Raw genomic sequence first — 14,644 nt, 5'->3', positions numbered from 1 at the left:
ATGATGTAGTTCTAGGTTACCTTTACAGCATCATCTACTGCCATTATTTTTTCTTGAGAAATTGAACTGTATGAACCCTAATGTCTAAAATCTTCTTTTCACTTAAAAAAAATGCCATCTTAAAAAAACAGACTTTCTAATGTTTCACAGAGGTAAGCTAAAGGGTGTGGCTGTAGTTTAAAATTTCATATATGGACTCCTCAGCACAGATTAAATTGAATCAATGGGTAGCAAGTACACACATGGGTCAGTGTGAGTTTAAGGGCACATGAAATCAAATTGGGGCACATGAGAAGAAACTCAATTTTAAGAATGAAATTAATTTTTGTTGAATACTTACTCTGAAATAGGCATTTTAACATATTTTATCTTGTTTAAGTATGCAAAAGGAAAAAGAATAATAGATACTTTATCCCATATTTTTATGTTTATTTTTATTGTGCAGTATTGGGATTGAACCCAGGATCTTGCGCATACTAGGTAAGCACTATACCCCTAAACTATGTCCCCAGCCCCTTTACTATGATTGAGGTGAGCCCACACAAACTTAGGAGCTTTGGTATTGTCATGATCTTTGTAAGAATCATGAGAAATTTAAACTTTATAGAATGTCAACAGGCAATTTCTGGATACTTCTTGTGTATCAAGTTTATGCTGGGTGTTGGAAATACAAAGTGAATAAGACATGGTTAGGACCACACCATAGGGGCAATGCACTCTTTTTGACTGGAGATCATCATCAAGTCTTGCTTTCTCCTTGAAGAAATCAAGTATATGGGAAAAAATGGGACTCAGAGAAAAATGTTAGCAGATCTGATCATATTTCTTCCTTGCTTATAAAGGTTCTGTAACACACCAGTAACTCTCAAGTATAAAGCTTGCTTTTTTTCAAATAGCATACATACATGGCCTTTTATGATCAATCAGTACATCTGCTTGGTTTGAGCAGACTTCTCTTTCAGGTGTCTTTCTTGGTTTTGATAACTCACCAAGTTGTCTTTCATTCAATATTATTATCGTTTTTTTTTAACTAGGTTTTTGCTATGGTCTGAATTTTGTTTCTTAGGGTCCATGTATTAGGAATTTGTTTCCCAGTGAGATGATATGGAAGCTGATGGAACCTTTCAGAGGTGGGGCTAGTGGGAGGTTTCTAGATCACTGTAGGCCTTGCCGTGGCAGGGATTAAATTAGGTATCCTGAGAGGGCCATTATAAAAACCTGACCTTGACACCATGTTGCTTTCTGCTTCATGGTTTGAGATGTGACCCCTGGCTCCTACACACTTTCCTGCCATCATGTGATACCACCTGCCACCCTCGCCTCCAGATATATGAGCTAAATAAACCTCTTTACTTCATAAGCTGCCTTTGATATTTTATTGTAGTAACACAAGTTGAATAACACCTATCACCTAGGAATAGAATAGAATATGAATATTGATCCACTAGGGAATTATGTTTCTCATTAGATGGGATTAAAATATGATTTAGAATGAAACTGAACTTCTGTAACTTCCAAACTGGAAGGTGAAATTTGAAGACTTAAATACAATCATAAGATCTTACTTCAAAGCATTATATATAAGTGCTCAGAGTATTTTTACAAAGCAGCCAGATATCTATAATTTTTTTAGTAACCCGTTTGTAGTTCAATGGAACAAACATAGGGGTGGTATTCTAGTCCTGTCTTTGACTTATTTTATGACCCTGGGCACTAATTAAACCTTATATTCAATTTCTAAAAAATTATAACCCACAAGCATGTAGGTATTGTAGATGATGTAAATATAAGTATTTGTGCTCAAGTTTATATCTGTTGGAGTCAGACTTGTAAAAGTAATATGTTGGGATTCTGAGACTGGAGGGATTACATTAGAGACAGATTGTGTGTATTTTGACCAGGAAGATTTAACAAAGGAAGTGGGAGTTGAGTTGGGTCTTGAGGGATAGGAAAGGTAGTAGAAGAGTGTTATCTGGAAGGGATAAGGGCAGAGAGGCCCTGGGACTTTTGTCTGTCCCCAGCTTTCTTTTTCAGACTAATTATCTTCTGTACACTTCAGACTAAAGACTGTCCCCTAAATCAGAGGTATGTGTCTGGTACACAACAGGTAAATCTTGAAGGTCTGCTTCTGCTTCTCCCATCCAAGCCTCACCCATGTGGAATTCATCACACCCTCTCCATATTTGTCCAATTCTTTGTTCATGTGACCAGTTGCTTTTATTGTAAGGTCAACAGAACCACCTTACTTGCTCAATGGTGAACTTTTGGAGACAGGAATCTGTGGTATTTCTTTGTATCCCTAGGCACCTAACTCAATGTTCTGCTTATAATAAGTAATCAAGAAATGTTTATTTAATTGAACTTGCTCCAAGGACACTGGTATCACTAACTACAGTCAAGGACATGTTAGTATCATCTCATTGATAAGTTTTATGCTTTGGCTTTTGTTTCTTGCCTTGTTCTTTACATTATCTGTTTGAAGTAAGGATGCAGTTTAAATATTTGCAGATGAGGAAACTCAGAGGGTATATTTGCCCAAAGTCCAGTTGATAAGTGCCCAAACCAGGAAGGGCTCTTTTGACTTGATATTCAGTACTCTATCCATTATCCCAGGGCTTTGTAGCATCAGACAGGGGAAAACTGTAGTAACAGAGTTTTCTAGTTTTCTCATTTGTAAATGGAGCAACAGTACCTACCTCACAAGATTATTGTGAATATTAAATGAGGAAGTGTGTGAGGTCCCTAGCTCAATGCCTAGCAGTCAGTGGGTAATGGTTGGCTTGGTCTCAACGAACTTATTACTTCTGGGGGATTCAGATGGACATTTAATAAGAGGTATTCAATTCTGGGTGTAGCGGAAATAGATGAACTACATGAAGAGAATGTCCCTCTGTAAACTCTTCCCAGTTCCAGCCATTGAATCATAGGAAATTTTATCAGGCATTATCTTGTGAGTATTTAAGATTTAGCAGGGCCCAGTTGTGCACGCCTGTAATCCCAGCAAGTCAGGAGACTGAGGCAGGAGGATCAAAAATTTGAGTTCAGCTTCCGCAATTTGGCGAGATCCTAAGCAACTCAGTGAGACCGTGTCTCGAAATAAAAAATAAGATTATTAGTATCTTCCTTTCACCTCCGCCCCACCCCCGTTGTCATATCCTTTTCCTGCGAACGTGTTATGTGTTCATGGATTGAAGCTGTGCGATTTAACTAGCTCTAATAACCTCCGAGGCTGGGGTCTTTTAAAAAACTAATAAAACCATTAAGTCCTCGTTGATCTAACTTTAAATGAGGAAAATAAAAGCCAGATGAAGAGGGGGCCCACTGATGACAATCGATTCTAAACCTGCCCGAAACGAAATAATTTCTAAGAACTCTTTTTCAAAAATTTTCTGGTGACTTAATTCCTGAATTGTCTGCCTTTTATAATGAAAAGGGTACAGCTGCGGTGGGCTAGTGGCGACGATGAACGAGTTGGGGGCGACCCTGGGGACTTCCTGGATCTAGCTCCCCGCTGGTGCTCAGGAGCCTGCACTGGCCGCCCAGGGTCCACCGAGACTCAGGCCGCGGAGTGCCAAGCCCGAGGGTGCACACCCAGGGCAGGGCTTCCTCCCCTGGGAGATAGCTTTGAGCGCGCGGCGCCTTCGCGTCCCTTTTCCCGCCGGGGGTCCCCTGCGTAGCACAGGAACCTGAAGTGAGCAGCGCGACCTCGCGAGTCCTGGGCTTCCTTAGGCTCGGCGGTGCCCGGGCGGGCTGCGGGACCTCGCGACCCTCTCTCTGTAGCTCCGCCCTCCCCGAAAGCCCCGGTGACTTCGACCCTCGCCCTCCGCTAGGGGGCCCGCCCCCTGCTCTCGAGCTAACGAGTGTCCTCGCGCGCGCTCCCTTTTCCTCAGCGTGGGTGTGAGTGCGCAGTCCTACTACTTCGGCCCCCTCCCCATTGTTTCCTCGTGGCCACCGCACACCCCTGAGGGTGGCCCCTCCCCCAGGGTGCTCCCCCCTCCCCTCTCGGTTTAACGGGTGCCTGGGGGACCCCAAAAGCAAGGGAGGGGACACCCCTGAACAATTCCTCGGCGTCGGGGCTTCCAGGCCTCGGCGCCCGTCTCCCCCCGCCCAAGCCAGGACCCCATTCAGGGTTCCGTTCCTCTCTCCCTTCCCCCTCTCCAGGGCTCCCACTCGGCCTCGGCCCCCTCCCCTCAGCGGGTCCTCCTCTTTCTCTCCCTCTCCCTCCTCCTCCCCCTCCCCATCCCTTCCCCCCCACAATGCAGTTCGCGGCGCGGCGGACATGGCGGTGGAGTCCTGAGCTCGTCGTGTCCCGGCCTCCAGCGGCGGCGACGGCGGCGGCGGCGGCGGCGGCGGCGGCACCGGCAGCGGGAGGCGGAGGGGGAGCGGGAGCCACTGAGATGAGGAGGCGCCGCGCGCGCCTGTAGCTCGCGGGCCTCGCAGGTACGGAGGTTCCGGCGGCCGCGCTGCGCGGGGTGCCGAGGGGGGTGTGCTCGGGAAGGCCGGGCGGCCCCCAGCTTGTCCTCTTCAGGTGCGGCGCCTCGCAGGTGTCGGGCCTGGCCCGAGCTCTTCTCAGCCGCCCTCTTGGGGCCTGACAATTCTTTCTTTGCCGAAGCAGGCTTCGGGTGTCCCATGGGAAGGCTGAGGTGTGGGAGGTAGAGACGGCGGCCTGGGCGGCCTGAGGAGGGCATTGGGGCTCTTCGGGCCGAACTCTGTGTTGAGGCTGGGGCTACCAGCCCGGGGCCGAAACCTGTTGTAGATCCGCGAGTTGGATTTTGACTTAACGGGAATGGTTTGGAGCATTCTCTTGGATCCAGTATGGTTCCCTGTCATGGGTGCTTTATCTTTCACCCTTGTTTATATATAGATGTATATATAACGTGTAAACACACACACATATGCGCGCGCGCGCGCGCGCACACACACACACACACACACACACACAATATTTTCCCCAGGCTCGTCCTTGTGGGAGAAGGCAGAGGTGTCTGTGTGTGGATTTCGTTTCTTGCTCGCCCGCCTTCTCTGTCTCCCCCGCCCCCCGGTCGAATGGTGGTAATGCGCGCTTTTGACGTGGGTAACTGTGAGATTCGTATTTGTAAACAGACAGCACTCCCCTAGTGTGCTGCACGCCTCCGCAAGAGGTTTTAGATCCTTTTGGTATCTGGATTGGAAAAGAGATGTTTAGACCTAAAAGAAGCACATCAGCGAGATTTCTAGTCGTGCCTGAATGGGGTGTATTCTTGTTGTTTTAACAGCGTTGAATAAACATTTTTTAGAACACCAAATCTTAAATCAGATAAATTTTGTACCTTGCCGGAGATCTTAGTTTCCGTATATCATGTTTCTTTATTTTGATACAAAAGTAGTTCCATAGACGTTTGACGTTCGGCTCCCATTTGTGATCTCCATAAATTAGTGTCCAGAAATGCAATTCAAATTGTATTGTTGGCATGCATTTAGTAATTAGCTCTAGTGGATCAGGCTACCTTTTATTTCCAGAGATTTTTATCCCCCAAGTCTTGCAGCAGCAAAATGTTTGTAACATTTGGTGAAACAACATATCCTGTTTGTTAAAGTAGTAAGAATTACTAGCTAATAAAATGGGATAATTCCAAACAGATATGATAATTTTAGAGAAAATGCCGTGCCACGGTGTTGAATTGTGGGATGGCTTAAAAAGAAAAGTTGAGTTTGTGTATGTATGCTGAAATTTTCTTTACTCAATCCGTGCTTGTCTCCTTTAAGTTTGTTGTACACTGCATCCTAGTTCTGTTTAGTCACAACTTATAAAGAAATATTGTTTCATTTAGAAAGCATTGCTTAAGATAATTAATAAACTCACTTTGCCTCGTGTGCGTTGATGCTTTTATAAGCAAATTATAAAAAGTTTTAAAAACCATATGCTTTAGGGAAGATAAGAATTTTAAGCTTTAAAAATAGAAAGTTCCTTAAAAAAGTCTTATTTTAAATAAAATTTCCTGCTCTTCGCAGTTTTTCATTTGGCTAGTGAGGAAAATGAAAAACTAAAGCTTCCTTGAAATAATTTGGAAGTGGAAGTGAAAGATATTGACACTTAATGTTTAAAGTCTAGCAAATATCTAAATACAGAAATGAAATTTAAGATCTTTCTTGTCTTGATTCAAATTGTTAATCATACAGATAAGTTAAAAAATATTTTCATGCACAAATTTAGTTTAATTTTGTAAATACTGAATCACACTTAGCATTACATTTGTTTTAGGTTAAGTTGGTTAGAACAGTGTCTACATTTTAATTTTAGACTTTTTAAAAATCAGAATTTATAATTGCAATTATAAATATCTCAGACTTTCAAAAACTGTTTAAAGAGAATTTTTATTAGTTCTCAGAGCAGACTCATCTTAGTAATTAGAGAACTTATTTTGACCTCAAAGTGAACCTTGGCATACATAATAAGTATCATTAATTATGTTTTATTCTTTATAGAATGTCAAATCAGGATCTGGCCAGGGGTAGTGGCACATGCCTATAATCCTAGCTTCTTGGGTAGCTGAGGCAGGAGGATCACTAGTTTGAGACCAGCCTTAGTAAGTTTGAAGTAAGCCTCTGCAACTTAGCTAGACCTTGTTTCAAAATAAAAAGTAAGAAAAGGGCTGGGGATGTAGCTCAGGGGTAGAGCACCCATGGGTTCAATCTTCGTACCCTCATCCCCGACAAATAAGAGTTTTAAAAAATAAGAATCTCTGGATAGAAAAAGGTGTTTGAATTTATTGACTTTGGAATGTTTCAGAGAAATGAAATATCCAACATTACCTGTAAATGCTGATGCCAGTAAATTTTGTTTATCCTGAAAAAAACAAAAACCATTTTCATATAATAGAATCCAGTGAGATGTATTACTTTCTAAAATAAATTGTAGATGTTCTGATAAAATAATGTTACAAATTAAAGTCATGTTCTTAAAAAAAACAAAAACAAAAACAAATAATTCTAGAAAGACTTGAAACAGACAGGGGACAAGGCCACTATAGATCAAAGCAGGATATGTGGACTTTTAAAAACTGATCTTAGAATTTTGGTTGTTTACATATACCAAATGAATTCTTTCATTTCTAGAATCCTAGACAATTGCCTAATTTGGGGAATGTTAAAAACCAGCATGCTGGGTCTAGGGGTTGAGGCTCAGTGGCAGAGCGCTTACCTTGCACACGTGAAGCACCAGGTTCTATCCTCAGCACCACATAAAAATAAATAAACAAAATAAAGATATTGTGTCCATGTATTACTAAAAATAAATAAATAAATAAAAAACAAAACCACCACCAACAAAAAAACACATGTTGTCCCTAAGTGTTTCTTATAAACTCAAAAAGAAGAGAAGGTACAAAAATGCAAAGATTAGCAGTTCAGATTTTTTCTGTTAAGTAACAGATTTAATTATTTGGTGTGGTATGGTTTCTAAATTATTTGCATATCTATTTTCTCATTGGATGTCTATAATTACCTGTGAATTAAAGGAGAAGAAAATTTATTAAAGCACTTGCTTTGTTGCAGGCTCAGTACTAGACATGTTTATGCATTTTTTTTACTTGCTTGATGTAAAAACCCTGTTTCTGTGACTCAGAAGTTAAATAATTTGCTGACAACCATAGAGTTAGATTTGAAAACAGATCTCTCGAATACATATGACTTATTGCTTCTCGGGTATATTGAGTATTTTCTCAATTTTGTAGAATGAGAAACCTTCTAAGATCATGCATGTGTTCATTCAATTATTCACTTCACAGACATTTGTATTTGTACTTTATATTAGACACCTTTTGAATTTTTATCTTGCAAATTAGATCACCACATGAGATAATGTTTGACCCGTGATTAAAACTGTTTTCTGACTTCTAGTCTAGTACTTCTTTCTTCTTGACTTCTTTCCTAGTAGATTCTATTCATTTTTAATGGGTAATTAAGTATTCTTTTTCATACTACTTTCCTTTTCCTTTGTTTCAAACTGTGTGTGTGTGTTTGTGTGTGTGTGTGTTTGCCTAAGATCTTTGATCCAAATCATACTGTTTAAGAATTTTTGATTTATCATAAGTCATCATCGTCTTTTTTTTTTAACCAGGTATTGAACCCAGGGTTGTTTCATCCCTGTGTCACATCCCCAGCCCTTTTTATTTTTTATTTTGAGACAGGGTCTTACGAAGTTGCTGAGGCTGGCTTTGAACCTGTGATCCTCCTGCCTTAGCTTCCTTAGTCTCTGGGATTACAGGCTTGCTCCAGTGCACCTGACTTACAAGAGTCTTTTGAAATAAAACTACATCTGGGAGAATTATCTTGTTAAGCAACATTATTATTATTATTATTATTATTATTATTATTTTTGTTGTTGTTGTCAGTGGTGCTGGGGATTGAACCCAGAGCCTTATGCATGCAAGGCATGAACTCTACCAACTGAGCTATATCCCCAGCCCTTGTTATGGCTTCTCAGGAAGTTTTTTTTCACTCACGGGCTTGGACTAGTTGACTTTTTTTGGTTTAGCATTGGAAAGTAATAGGTTGGAGGCATAGGGAAGTCTGGCCTGGAAAGAGAGAAAAACATTCATATAAACTTAGTGCCTGACAATAAAAATGAGAAAAGTTCTGGGCTGGGGTTGTGGCTCAGAGGTAGAATGCTTGCCTACTGTGAGTGAAGCACCAGGTTCGATCTTCAGCACCACATAAAAATAAAATAAAGATATTATGTCCACCTGTAACTAAAAAATAAATATTAAAAAAAAGGTGAGAAAAGTTCTGATCTACACAAAGCAGCCTGTACTTTGGAAAAGAAATAGGTAGGGATTGGGGATGGAGATCTGTGTTAGAACTCTTGCATGCGTCAGCCCAGAGTTCAGTTCCCAGCTCTGTCAAAAAAAAAAAAAAAGTTAATTACTCATATCTGATAGTTTTAAGTGGGTATTTGATTTGTAATGTTGTTTACTGTATAGTTACTATGTGCTAAAGAAATTAATTTTCTATATCATGATCTTACAAGTTTTTCCCTCAGTCCTCATGTCATCCTATTATCTTCATTTACAGATGAACAAAGAAGGTATAGAAGGGTTAACAAGATTTCACATTTGGTTTGCAGCAGAGCCAGGATTTGAACTGAGGCATCGGGTTCAACTTCTGATGTTAGGCCATCTGATGTTAGAACCAGAGCTTTTCACCATTACACCATGTTGCACCTCAAACTTGGGGTGTCAAAATGTAGTGTGCATAGGATGTTAATTGTGTCTAGTCACATAGGTTGTTAAAAAATATTTCTAAGCACATAAAGTATGAGTTATATAAAATAACTAAATCTGATTACATCTCATCAGTGTGCTAGCCATTGTAGTTTAAATAATTATTAAAATTGATCAGTTAATAAGTATTCATTAAGTGCCAGTCATGTGCTACGTATTAGTGTAGGCCAATGAAATTCAAATAGTGTTTGGAGGTATCTTGTGAAGGGTCTTGGAGATACATTGTTTGCATATTATATATGTGTGTGTGTGTATATATATATATACACACACACACATATTTATAGATAATTTTTATATATATAAAATTTGTGTGTGGGGGTGTATTGTGTGTGGGGCACTTTATTACTGAACTACTTCATTGGTCCTTTTAATTTTTTATTTTGAGACAAGGTCTCACTAAGTTGCTAAGGGTCTTGCTAAGTTGCTGAGATTGACCTTCAATTTGTAATCCTTTGGCCTCCACCTCCTGAATTGCTGGGATTACAGGCTATAGTAATACTCTTACTGCAGTATTTTCCTTTTCCCTGCTTCTCATGTGAAATGTAGTACTATGACTTCATGACTTGTTAAAACATTATTGCTTTAATGGCTAATGGAATATGTAATAGTGTATTCTTTTTTTCCTTTTTCTTTGAGATATAGTTGATAGTATCATAAAATTTATGTTTAAAAAAATGCACAGTTCAAGCTGGGCACAGTGGCACACTCCTGTAATGCCAGTGACTCAAGCTGGGTGTGGTGGTGTATGCCTATAATCCTAGTGATTCTGGAGGCTGAGGCAGGAGGATCACAAGTTGGAGGTTAGCCTGGGGCAATTTAGAATCTGCCTCAAAATAAAATTTAAAAAGGGCAGTGGATGTACCTCAGTGGTAGAGCACTCCTGGATTCAATCCCTAGTATGGCTAAAGTAAAACAAAACAAAGCAAAAAAATCTCCCCCTAAAATCACAATTCATTGGTTTTAGTATTGTTGTTAGGTTGTGAAACTACCTATGTAGTTCCAGAATATTTTCATTAGCCCCAAAAGAAACCCAGTACCATTAATAGTTACTGTTTATTATTTCCTTCCCTAAGCCTTTGGCAACCAGTAAGCTACTTTCTGTCTCTAAAGATATGCCTTTTCTAGACATTTCATATAAATTAAATAATACAGTATGTGGCTTTTATACCCATCTTCTTTGATTAAGCTTAATATTTCCAAGTCTTGGCCATACTGTATCATGTATTAACACTTTATTCTTTTTTATGGATGAAAGTATTATATTCTGTGGACACACTTTGTTGATTTATCCATTTGTCATTTAATGGATATTGGGATTGTTTCTACTTGTCTGTTATGAACAATGCTGCTATGAACATTGTTTAAAAGTTTTTGTATGGGCTGGGCATGGTGGCCTACACCTGTAATCCCATCGGTTTGGGAGGCTGAGGCAGGAGGATTGCAAATTCAAAGCCAGCCTTAGCAAAAGCGAGGTGTGTGAGGCTTCCAGTTTCTCTATATTCTTACTATAACTTGATAGTGTACATCTTTTAAAAAAATTATAGCAAATCTAGTGGGTGAAGTGGTAATTTATGGTGGGTTTTTTTTTGTTGTTGTTGTTTGTTTGGTACCAGGGTTTGAACCCAGGGGTGCTTAACCACTGACTGCATTCCCAGCCCTTTTAAAAATATTTTATTTAGAGACAGGGTCTTTTTTTAAAAATTTTTTTTAAAGGGGGGGGGAGGGAGGGAGGGGAGAGAGAATTTTAATATTTACTTTTTAGTTTTCGGCGGACACAACATCTTTGTTTATATGTGGTGCTGAGGATCGAACCCCGGCCGCTGCATGCCAGGCAAGCGTGCTACTGCTTGAGCCACATCCCCAGCCCAAGACAGGGTGTTGTTGAGTTGCTTAGGGCCTTGTTAAATTGCTGAGGTTGGCTTTGAACTTTCAATCCTTCTGTCCCAGCCTCTTGAGCTGCTGGGATTATAAACTTGTGCTACCGCACCCTGCTTATGGTGGTTTTGATATGCATTTCCACAATAATTAATGATGTTGAACATCTCTTAATCTTCCTCTTGCCTAATGTATATTTTCTTTGGAAAGACGTCTATTCACATCCTTTGCCCATTTAAAAAATTTGGGTTGTCTTTATTATTGTGTTTTAAAGAATTCTTTATATATTTTGGATATTAGATTTTTATTAAATGCTTGATTTGTGAAAAAATGTTTTACCATTTTGTGGGGTGTCTTCATTTTCTTTTTAAAAAATTTAAAACCTGGGGTAGAATATATATAACAAAATTTACCATTTTACCGTTTTTTTTTCAGTTTTTAAAAATGAGGTAAAATACATGTAAAATTTACAGTTTTAATAATTTTTGTTATTAAGTGCATCAATAATCTAGTCATTACCATTATCTATCTCCAGAACTCTTTTCATCCTATAAGACTGAAACTTAATGTGATTAAATAGTAACTTCCCTTTCCCCTTCCCCAGCCCATGGCAATCACTGTTTTACTTTGACTCTAGGATTTTGATTACTTCATGTAAGTGGAATCATACAGTATTTGTCTTTTTGTGACTGGCTTATTTCATTTAACTAATGTCCTCAAGGTTCATCCATGTGTTAGCATATTGCAGAATTTCCTTCCTTTTTAAGGCTCAATAACATTCTTTTTTTTTAAAAAAATTTTTAGTTGTAGTTGGACACAATACCTTTATTTTATTTATTTATTTTTATGTGGTGCTGAGGAACAAACCCAGAGCCTTGCACATGCTAGGTGAGTGCTCTACTGCTGAGCCCCAGCCCCAGCCCAAGGCTCAAGAACATTGGTATAACACAGTTTGCTTATCCATGCATCTATTGATGGACATTTATGTTGCTTCCGGGTTTTAACTGTGAATAATGCAGCTGTGAACATGGGTATACAAACATCTCTTTAAGATCCTGGTTTTGGTTCTTTTGGGTATGTATTCAAAAGTGAAATTGCTGGATTATATAGTTTGTGAGCTCTTTGTTACTGTAACAAATACCTGAGTTAATCAACTTATAAAGAGAAATGTTTATTTTGGCTCATAGTTTTGGAAGTTTCTGTCCAGGATTGATTAGCCCTGTTGGTTTTGGGCCTTTGGTGAGGCAGTGCATCATGGTGGCAGTATATGGCAAAAGTACATTTTTCATGGCTGGGAATCAAAAGGCAGAAAGAGGAAGGGACTGGAGTCATGCTATCCCCTTCAATGGCATGAACCCAGTGACTGGAAGAACTCCTATTAGGTCCCCCCTCTTTTCAGTTCTGTTCTATTCTGTTCTATCTCTGGGGATTGAACCCAGGGATGCTTTGCCATTGAACTACATCCCCAGCTGTTTTTATTTTTTATTTTGAGACAGGATCTCAATTAATTGCTTAGGGCCTCACTACATTGCTGAGGCTGGCCTCAAATTTACAAACCTCCTGTCTCAGCCTCCTGAGTATCTGGGATTACTGGTATTCATGGTTGTACCTGCCTCCACCTCTTAAAGTTTTTTTCTTTTTCTTTTTTTGGTACCAGGGATTTAACTCAGGAGTGCTTAACCACGGAGCCACATCCCCAGCCCTTTTTATTTTTTGTATTGAGACAGGACTTGCTAACTTGCTTAGGGCCTTGGTAAGTTGCTGAGGGTGGCTTTGAATTTTTGATCTTCCTGCCTCAGCCTCCTGAATTGTAGGGATTACAGGCATGTGCCACTGCACTTGGCACCTCTTTAAGTTTCTACTACTTATTAGTAGCACTAATCTAGGGACTAATAAGCCTTTAACATGTAGACTTTCGGGGGACATTTAAGATCCAAACTGTATCATCCTGCCCATAGCTCTCAAAGACTCAGGTCTGTCTCAAAATGCAAAATGTATTTAGTCTATTTCCAAGAGTCCCCCAAAGCTTAACCATTCCAGCATTGCCTAAGAGTCTTAAGTGCATGGCTAGGGGTATAATTCAGTGACTCAATAGTTGCTTAGCATATATATGCAAGGCCCTGGGTTTGAGCCTCAGTGCCACAACAAACAGACAACAACAACAATGAAAAAAAGTTCAAAGTCTTCTGTAAGACTAAAGACAAACTCTTAGCTGTGAGCCCTATTTAAAAAAAAAAAAAAGTTGGGTACTTCTAAGATATAATGGCACAGGGTTAAATATTTCCATTCTAGAAGGGAGGAACAGGAAAATACCAAGAAGAGATCAGGACCAAAGCAAGAATGAAACCCAGCAGGGCAATGTGGTGGGAAGTGGACTTCCAAAAACTTGGAAAGTCCACATCTGTGGCTGGTTGCAGCCCACAAGGCTACTCTCTCAAACTAGCTCTGTGTGCTGCCTGCTGTTCCTTTGGCAGGCAGTCTGTCTATATTCCTGGCATCTCTGAATTTTTTTTAAAATTTATTTTTTAGTTGTAGTTGGACACAATACCTTTATTTTGTTTATTTGTTTTTATGTGGTGCTGAGGATCGAACCCAGGGCCTCTCATGTGCTAGGCGAGCGCTCTACCGCTGAGCCACAATCCCAGCCTGTATCTCTGAATTTTTGTGGTCTCCATTGTAGCTTTGGTTTCATTCTCACAGTTCCTTGCATTGCCCTGTCAATGCATCCTGCTAAATACTGCCTGGCCTCTTAGGTGTTCTTTGAAATCTCTGAAAGCCTACATGACCCCAGAACTGTATGCCTGCAAAGTCAACATCATGTGGACCATAGGTCTGCCATTAGTGGAGGTTATACCTGGACCTGCTTGAATCTTGGATGCAGTGGCCCTTGAGTGCCTTGTGTCTGGTCAGAGGGAGAGGCATCCTTAGCAGAGTGAAGTGCTTTCAGGCTTTATTCCCGAAAGATTGTGTCCTGCAAAGACTTTGAAACAAATTTGCATTTCAACAACTTTTAGCCTGCCACTAGTGGGGATCTTGATTCCTGAGATACCCTCTCAGTGCATAGTGCTTGGCTTCATTTTAATCTTACTAATGTCTTTAGTACCTACACCCTCCTTGGCTTTATCCTTACATATTCTTTTTTTTTTTTTTTTTTTTTGGCCAAACTACCAAGTTTTCCAAATCTTTCTGTTCTGTTTCTCTTTGTTTCTGGTTATCACTATAAATTTGGCTAAAAGTAGACAGAAATACTGAGACTACTTCTTGAGGGCTTTGATTCCTTGAAATTTTCTCTACCAGATGAACTAGTCCATCACATTTAAGTTCAGCCTTCAACAAGATCTCAAGTCTAATTCTTTGCCACTATGTAACAAGGGTTGCTACTGTTTGACCAATAGAGTCCTCATTTCCCTCTGAAACAGCATCAGCATAGCCTTTATTGTCTGTATTTTATAGGCATTTTGGTGGTCTGAACCCCTACCAGAATCACCTATTCAACATCCCTTATG

The 14,644-nt window shown here is 40.0% G+C and overlaps 1 protein-coding gene across 8 annotated transcripts in view; it reads left to right on the top strand.

Annotated features, from left to right (window-relative positions):
* The first annotated feature begins 4,262 nt into the window (after positions 1 to 4,262).
* The window catches only part of Tut4 (terminal uridylyl transferase 4), a 120,903-nt gene continuing 110,521 nt past the window's right edge, over positions 4,263 to 14,644 (top strand). For all 8 annotated transcript variants that reach the window (XM_077791390.1, XM_026381680.2, XM_026381674.2 and 5 more), the window contains exon 1: positions 4,263 to 4,440. The gene's annotated coding sequence lies outside the window, so the exon portion shown is untranslated. The remainder of the gene's footprint in view (positions 4,441 to 14,644) is intronic.

The sequence above is a fragment of the Urocitellus parryii genome, chromosome 11, assembly GCF_045843805.1.
Source record: "Urocitellus parryii isolate mUroPar1 chromosome 11, mUroPar1.hap1, whole genome shotgun sequence".
NCBI classification, from domain to species: Eukaryota; Metazoa; Chordata; class Mammalia; order Rodentia; family Sciuridae; genus Urocitellus; species Urocitellus parryii.
This window is presented reverse-complemented; position numbering and strand designations above follow the sequence as displayed.